Genomic DNA, 8,339 nt, shown 5'->3' with positions numbered 1-8,339 from the left:
GGGGATCTTTCCCAGAGCGCCTGGCTCCGAGAAAGCTTAGGACGGGGTGGGTCTTTGCCTGGGCTGCGCGGAGCAGCCCAAGGCAGGCAGGGACTGGGGGGGTATCTTTTCTGGAGCACGTGGCTCCAGGAAGATGGATGACAGGGCTGGGAGGGCTTGCCCAGGCCACGTGGAGTGGCCCGAGGCAGGTGGGGGGGGGAGAGAAAGCAGGAAGGGACGGGTGGGGTGGGGGAGGAAGCCTACTCACCTTACTGCTTCTGCCTCCTCCTGCGATTGAATGAGGCAGGAAGCAGAGGGTGGCCAGAAGCAGGGGGCGGGGCTTCAACATGTGCCCGCCCCCCAGCGCCTCACTGCTGGAGGGCCGTACCGGGGCGCTCCAGCCCCATCCGAGGCCTGTGGACTCATATTATTGAACACAAATCCCGTATTCGACAGAGAAACCTTGATTCACCACTTGTTCCCCATTTTGTAGAACAGGAGCATAGTTGTACAAATTTTACATTCTTGGTGCTTGAAACCTTTGATACATATCAGTATAGTCGATATTTAAAAAGCCTTAGCGAGACGTGAGGCATTTTGGTTACATCGATTACAGACACAACATCCTAAGGGACTTAATTGTGATATAGACTATACCTTTTTATGATTTCATAAGTGATTCTGACAATAAGTATATAGGTTCACTAAATAATAGGGATTGAATATAGTGGTGGATTAATACAGATGGGGGCTCTTTAAGAGTATTTTCAGGTGTCCGCATTTAGGGCATATAGGCTAAGCATGTAACAGCAGAATAGAGAGACATTCTTGGCTTCAAGGCTTAGCAGTATACAGACAGGTCCAATATGAGAAGTCTTCATGGGTAAGCTTTTACTTTATTGTACTTAAAAGATTATAGTAATATGTTAAAACAGTAATTGTATTATAATTTCAACACCTTTATCCTTTTAGGAATTGAGGGCTAGTCCCAATACTAATTGTAGCACTGAGATATTGTATTGTTATGGCTAATATGCCTTGCATATAAATTTTGTAAATTTTGATCTAGCATCTAGATATATAAGTGACTGTATTTGCGTACATATCTAAGTGTTCTAGTGGGTTTTCTACCACTTTCCCCCAGTTTGTTGCTTGTTCTTTGCCTTTAAGAATGGGAACAGGGGCTCACTGGGAACACAGGACTTTTATTATCACCTCTACTGTCCAGTTCCCCATGGTGCTAGGTAGCCCATGGCTCCATGATCATGACCCATACATTTTTTGGGATGAGGGGGTGGTTAAGTTCATCTCCCCCAAATGCCAGGCTCACGTTTGGGAAAAGCCATGGGGGGGCACCTCCAGACGAGCCACTACAAACCTGCTTGGCAGCTGAGGAGCTAAACTCTATCCCAGTGGAGTATCATGATCTTGCTCGAGTGTTCGAAGAAGATGAGGCAGACGAATTGCCCCGTCACAGACACTCAGACTGTGCCAAGTTACTCCCAGACTAGAAACTGCCCAAGGGTAAATTGTACACCATGAGCCCCCTAGAGAAAGAGGAATTATGGAAATTCATCGACAAGAACTTGGTGCGAGGCTTCATTCACCCCACATTCTCCCCTTTTGCCACTCCAGTTTTGTTCTGGAAAAAAAAGGATGGGAGGTTGAGATTGTGTACAGGGGTCTGAACGCTGTTTCCATCACTAATGCATACCCTTTGCCTCTCATGAAAGATCTCCTAGCCGAAGTGGCTAAGGGGAAGATTTTTTCTAAGCTAGATCTCAGAGATGCTTACTTTCGTGTCCGCATAAAAGCCAGAGATGAGTATAAGACTGCATTTAACACTCCCTTGGGGCAGTTCGAGTACAGGGGGATGCCATTTGGACTTCAAGGGGTCCCAGGGGTCTTCATGAACCTCATAAATGAAGTGTTGCACAAGCACTTGTTCAAAGGTGTGATTGTTTACCTTGATGATATCTTGATTTATTCCCCTGATAAACCATTGCACATCAAGCTGGTGTGCGAGGTCCTACAAACGTCGCACAAGCACAAACTGGTTTCCTAAACTGTCTAAGTGTGAGTTTCACTGTTCTGAAATTGACTTTCTGGGATACCACATTTCACAGAAGGGTTTGGAGATGGACCCCGCTAAGGTTCGGGATGTGGTGGGGTGGGAGCCCCTTCGAACCTGGAGGCAACGTCAAGCATTCTTAGGATTCGCAAATTTTTATCATTCATTTCTCGCCAATTTCACCCAGGTGAGCTTACCACTCACGGATCTGCTTAGGACCAAGGGGAAGGGGCCGGAGTGCACACACCTTGGAGCCATGTTGAACTGGACTAACCAATGTCAGGAGGCATTTGACCGCCTCTGAACCTATATTAGCTCACCCAAATGAACTGAAAAAGTTTATTGTGCAGGTCAACGCTTCTGATGTTGCCATAGGAGGGGGGGGCGATTCTCCAGGAGGGGAAGGAGGGGAAGCTTCATCCGCTGGCTTATGTCTCTCGCAAGTTTAATGACACTGAACGAAACTGGTCTGTTTGGGACAAGGAGGCAGGGGCTATTAAGTTGGCCCTCTCTACTTGGCGCCTCTGGTTGGAAGGAGCAAGGGTGCCTTTTGAGGTCTGGACTGATCATAAAAACCTAGAGGTCATGCGAACATCCTGCAATCTAAAAGCTAACCAACTTCAGTGGGCTGATTTCTTTTCCAAGTTTAACTTCACCCTTCACCATTTCCTGGGGAAATTGAACTCACTGGCAAATGCATTGTCCCGCCTCCCACAGCATGACAGCCAATGGGAGGGTGTCCTCGATTCAATGTTCACGCCTTCGCAATTGGGGGGGGGCGGTGACGACACACAGCCAAGTGAAGACTCAGCCCCTCTCTTCCCCTGTCACTGAATGGGAAGTGAAATTTGCCTACGCCCTTTCCGATGCTGACCGGCTCAAATTGTCCAAGGAGGGTGAGGTGGAGGAGCGGGCAAACGGGTGTTGGTACAGAGGGTCTAAACTGTTCATGCCTTTGATGTTGTGGGATGAAATTATGTCTACAGTACATGGCACTAAACTGGCAGGACACTTGGGGTTTGTAAAATCCTTGCATTTGCTGCAGAGACAGTTTTGGTGGCCTGGAATGCGCAAGGATCTTTCTCTGTTTGTGAAGTCATGCCAAACCTGCATTATGTGCAAGTCCCGTCCTGGGAAGGCCCCCAGTCTCTTACAACCAATTCCCACCCCCAGCAGATTGTGGGAAGTGATCTCCATGGATTTCATCACGAATTTACCCCCCAGCAAAGGGAAAACTGTGATTTGGGTGGTGATCAATGTTCCCTCTAAGCTGTGGAGTCTTGTGAGCAAAAATTCTACTTTGTGAGCTACTGGCATTTAAGTTGTGAGCTTTAATTTGACTACTGCATAAGTTAGTTTGATTTGCAACCATCCTTCCTGGGTGAAGACAAAAATGTGTGAGCAGGAGGCTCAAAAACTATGAGCTAGCTCACACTAACTCAGCTTAGAGGGAACACTGGTGGTGATGGACTTATTTTCAAAACAAGTGCATTTTGTTCTATTTAAGTCGTTTCCAACAGCATGGCTCCTTGCTAAAGCATTCCTGGCTAAAGCTTTCCTGCAACATATCTTCCAGCTCCACACTTGGCCATGGAAGATAATCTCCAACCGCGGCTCACAATTTGTTTCCAAGTTTTGGGGGGAGATGATGAAACTTTTGGGGGTTGAGCGGGGGCTCAGTAGCGCTTACTATCCCGAGATGGATGGGCAAATGGAACGGGTAAACCAAACACTGGACAAGTACCTCAGGCGTTTTACCAACTTCCAACAGGCTCCTCCCCCTAGCTGAATTTTGTTGCAATAATGCCTGTCACTCATCCACTGGGGTGTCACCATTTATGGTGGTTTATGGCTATGAGGTTCCGCCTCTCCTGTTCCTCTTGGACATTCCCCTCCCTGAGGGGGAAGAAGGAGAATGGTGCAAACACCCCAAAGATGCTTGGCTGGTATTGTGCAAAACTTTGGATGCGGCTAAGCAGGCCTATAAGGCTCAAGCAGATAAGAAACGATCTGATGCCTCGGACATCCAACCTGGAGATTCTGTCTATGTGTCTACCAAAAACATTAAGGGGTTGCGCCCGAGTCGTAAACTGGGTTGGAAGTTTGTGGGTCCTTTTAAAGTTGCCCGTAAGATCAATTAAGTGGCTGTAGAACTCGAGTTGCCTAAAAATCTAAGACATTTACATTCCGTTTTCCATTTCAGCCTTCTTCACTGTGATCTTGGGCCAATTGTCTGGCATCCTCAACAACCATGCCCCCCTCCCATGCTCGTGCAAGGCGAACCGCATCATGAAGTCGCTGACATTTTGGACTCTAAGTTGAAGCACAATAAACTGTATTATTTGGTTGAATGGGTAGATTTTGGACCACAACGTAGTGAATGGGTGGCGGAAGAACATATCTCCACCCCCCTACCTCCTTAAACGCTTCCACCAACGCTTTCCGGAGAAACCTGGGGGGGGTCTTTGGGAGGGGCAGGATGTCAGGTAGCCCTGTCATAGCGTTGGAATGTGGAGGGGTGCACCTCCTCCCCATTCCCAGCTCATCCCTGCCTCGCTTCTGGCTGCTATCTCTAGACTGACCTTGTTGTTCATTCCATCTGTAAATTAACTGGCCTGGGAACATTAAGGGCTAGGCGCTCAGCCGTTTGCTTGCTAAAGCTTCAGCTCGCGCGTGAGAAATGCATTTATTGGCTTGGCTTATGGGAGGGGGTAGTTTGATTATACTATAAGTCAGGGGCTCATCATATTGCAGGTCATTACTGACACAAGCTGTATACTCATTCTTTAGTAATGGGCTATCAATAAATACTTATCTTCGGAAGAAGCCTTCGTGTGGGTTGTGAACCTGCTAAGGAGCCTGACAAAAAGCTACCTTCATCATATGAAGAATGCCTGGCTCACAACATTTTGTGATTGGCCCCAGCTCCCCATTGTGGCCAGTTTGTGGCTGGCAATGCTAGTCTGCTAGTCTAGGGCTGCCAAACTCCTAGAGTTGCCAGCCTCCAGGTGGAGCCTGGGTATACCCTGCTTTTACAACTGATCTCCAGCTGATCAGCTCCCCTGGAGAAAATGGCTGCTTGAAGGGCGGACTCTATGGCATTGTACCATGCTGAGGCCCCTCCCCTCCCCAAACGCCACCTTTTCCCAGATCCACCCCCAAAGTCTCCAGGTATTTTCCAACCCAGGCCTGGCAACCCTACAACCTCCAGGTGGGGTGTGGAGATCTCACTGAATTATGATTGATCTCCAGACTACAGAAATAAATCCTCCTGGGGACAATAGCTGCTTTGAAGGGTGGACTCTTATGGCATTAAACCCCACTGAGCTCCCTTCTCTCCTCAAACCCTAGGCTCCATTCCCAAATCTTCGAGTATTTCCCAGCCTGGAGCTGGCAGCCCTTACCGACTGCCATTTTCCAAAATTTCAAAAGTGTCTGCAGGTTCACCAATATTAGGGACTTCAGCTCTATAATTTAGGGATTTTCAGGGAAACAAGGCCAAAGCACCTCTTAGGCCTTTGACCTCGTGTATCCCAGTAACAGATACGGGATGCAAAAGTGGAAGTTATGACATTTACGTTTCAGAGACATTCCTTTAACAGCCTTAATGAGCTGGTGGTTTGAGGACTTGCTCTAAGATCGCATGACCTTAGTTCCGGAACGAGGCTTAGCTGTAGAAGATGTTTTAGTTGTTCTTTGTATTAAATTTGTTTTTCAGTCATTCCTTATTCTGGTATTCTTTATCCGAGGACCCAGAAATATCACAGTATGTCAGTAATGGAGAATGGGCAGTGGAGTACATTAAGCTGAGAATGAAGCTTTTGAAAGAAATATATTTCTACATGCACACAAAAAGCAGACCAGAATGTTACAGAATTAAGAACGTTTGGGGGAAATTGTGGCTTTGGTGACTGGAAAGATCCTCTGATAAGTAGGGTGGAGCCTGGAGCTGTCCTGGAATTACAGCTTACTCCAGACATCCGTTCCCTTGCAGGAAATTATAGCTTTGGAGGGTAGACTCTATGACATCACATCTGCGCTCCCTCCCCTCTCCAAACTCTGCCCTTCCCAGGCATTGCCCAAGTTCTCCGGGAATTTCCCAAGCTGGAGATGGAAACACCATCTGATAAGGGATGGAGTTGTCTGTGGTATCAGAGATAAGGTCCTCAGAGAATGATTGCTACCTAAAGGAGATTTATCCGTAGACAAAGTTCTTCCAATCTTCAGGGCTTCAGAGACCGAGAAGACAGGCCAACGATTTGAATCCAGCTGAAGATGTTGTCCATCTCCTTAATTTCAAGCAGCAAAATGTAAGAAAGTTACCTTCAAAAATAGAAATCCCAACATTACATATTGCTCAGCATTACTCTGCCCAAGGTTCCACTGTTCATTGGTTGCTTCTGGGTTGGAGAGCAGGGAAAAACTAAGTGGGAATTTAACCATCCACTGTAATTAAAAGTTTCCAGGAGATTCAGGAAAGAGACATGGCTTGAAGGTACTGTGCAGCCACATACATTAAAATGTAACTGATAAGTAATGTTAATAAATTATAAAAAGTGTTAAAAGACCAAGTGTTTGCCCAACCGTTGCATTTATCAGCCAGGATGCTGGAAGACGGAAGCAGAATTAACAACCTGATAGGATCCTGCTTGCCATATTCCCGTCTATGAAAAAGTACATGACCCCAGAGTTTTGTTTTGTTTAAATGGAAGCTAAAAATTATTAAAATGGTTGGACTCTGTATGGGACCTGTAGTCCTCCTGAAATTACAACTGATCAATTCTGTTGGAGAAAATGGCAGCTGCAAAGGCTGCACTCCATGCTGCCGACCTCCCTCCCCTCCCCAAATTCTGCCCACCTCAGGCAGAGTTTCCCAACCCAGAACAGGCAATCCTATGAAGTCTCTCCTCAGGGGGCAGCTGGGCCTACAAAACTCATCACCTCCTTGACTATGACCCTGAATGAAAGAAAAAGAACGCTTCAATCCTTGGAGCATGTGGCTTATGAGATCCTAGTAAGAAAATCTCTCATAGGTCATAAAATGCTGTTGTGGTTATGCTGTCAGGACACAACTGACTTATGGCAACCTCATAGGTTTTTCAAAGCAAAAGACATTCAGAGGTGGTTTGCCATTGCCTGCTTTTGTGTCACAACCCTGGACTTCGTTGGTGGTCTCCCATCCAAATACTAACCAGGGCTGACCCTGCTTTGCTTCCAAGATATACTGAAATTGGGCTAGTCCCTGGGCTATCCAGGTCAGGGATCATAAAAGATGCCCAGTAAATATTAGTCATGATCAATGCTCCCTCTAAGCTGTGGAGTCTTGTGAGCAAAAATTCTACTTTTTGAGCTATTGGCATTAAAATTGTGAGCGATCTATTTGGCTACTGCATGCATTAGTTTGCCCTGGAGCCATCCTTCCTGAGCTCAGACAAAAAGGTGTGAGCCAGAGGATAAAAAAACTGTGAGCTAGCTCACACTAACTCAGCTTAGAGGGAACACTGGTCATGATTTGTGTTGGAATGTTCCAATATGATCTCCTCTGAGGTATAGCTGCTAAACTGAATGTATCTTTTGAAGGATTTCCTAGGATGTCTATATTCCACTGAGCCTCACCCTAAGCAAGGAATGTTGACATCAATTAAGTTCCTCTCCCAAGGGCAATGAAAGTGAAAGCACATGGCCTTTGCTCTATTTGCCCTCATGTTGTAATAAACATCTCCACACCTTCTCTTTTACCAGATCCAGCAGCTTGGTGTCCCAGTTTAAAGGTCGCTTCTTGCTCCTTTCTGAGGAGTCAAGTTCCACAAAGGTTTTCGGTGCACCTTTTCATTTCCAGTGGCCTGAAAAAAGAATCAGACAATCAGAGATGTCTTAAATAAATAACCAGAAAGGATCCACACAGAAAGAGGCCCATCTGGGGGTTCTTACTGACTAAGACACAGATCTGACAGTCATATGCTGAGAGATGAACTGAAGAGGCTATCTCCCCACCCCACAAGGGTGTGTTTGCTGTCTGGAATGCAGACAAGACTCAACGGTATCCACAGAAACTCTCCTCTTTCCAGTGAGCAGATCCAACCATCTGTGGGTCTGAGCAATTGCCTGTAATCCCATACCAGCAACATGCCAGGTGATGCCACTCCTCCCGTAATTAAACACCACAGCTCATTTGTTCTAGTTGGGGTTGTTAAAAGGAAACCCAATACCTTGACCCATTGACAGGCACCACCATTCAAGAAAGGTGGACAGCCTCTGGATGCTCACTGAAGGTGTGGAAAATTCATGA

The sequence above is a fragment of the Gekko japonicus genome, unplaced genomic scaffold (assembly GCF_001447785.1).
Source record: "Gekko japonicus isolate JY-2015 unplaced genomic scaffold, Gekko_japonicus_V1.1 scaffold2863, whole genome shotgun sequence".
NCBI lineage: Eukaryota > Metazoa > Chordata > Lepidosauria > Squamata > Gekkonidae > Gekko > Gekko japonicus.
This window is presented reverse-complemented; position numbering follows the sequence as displayed.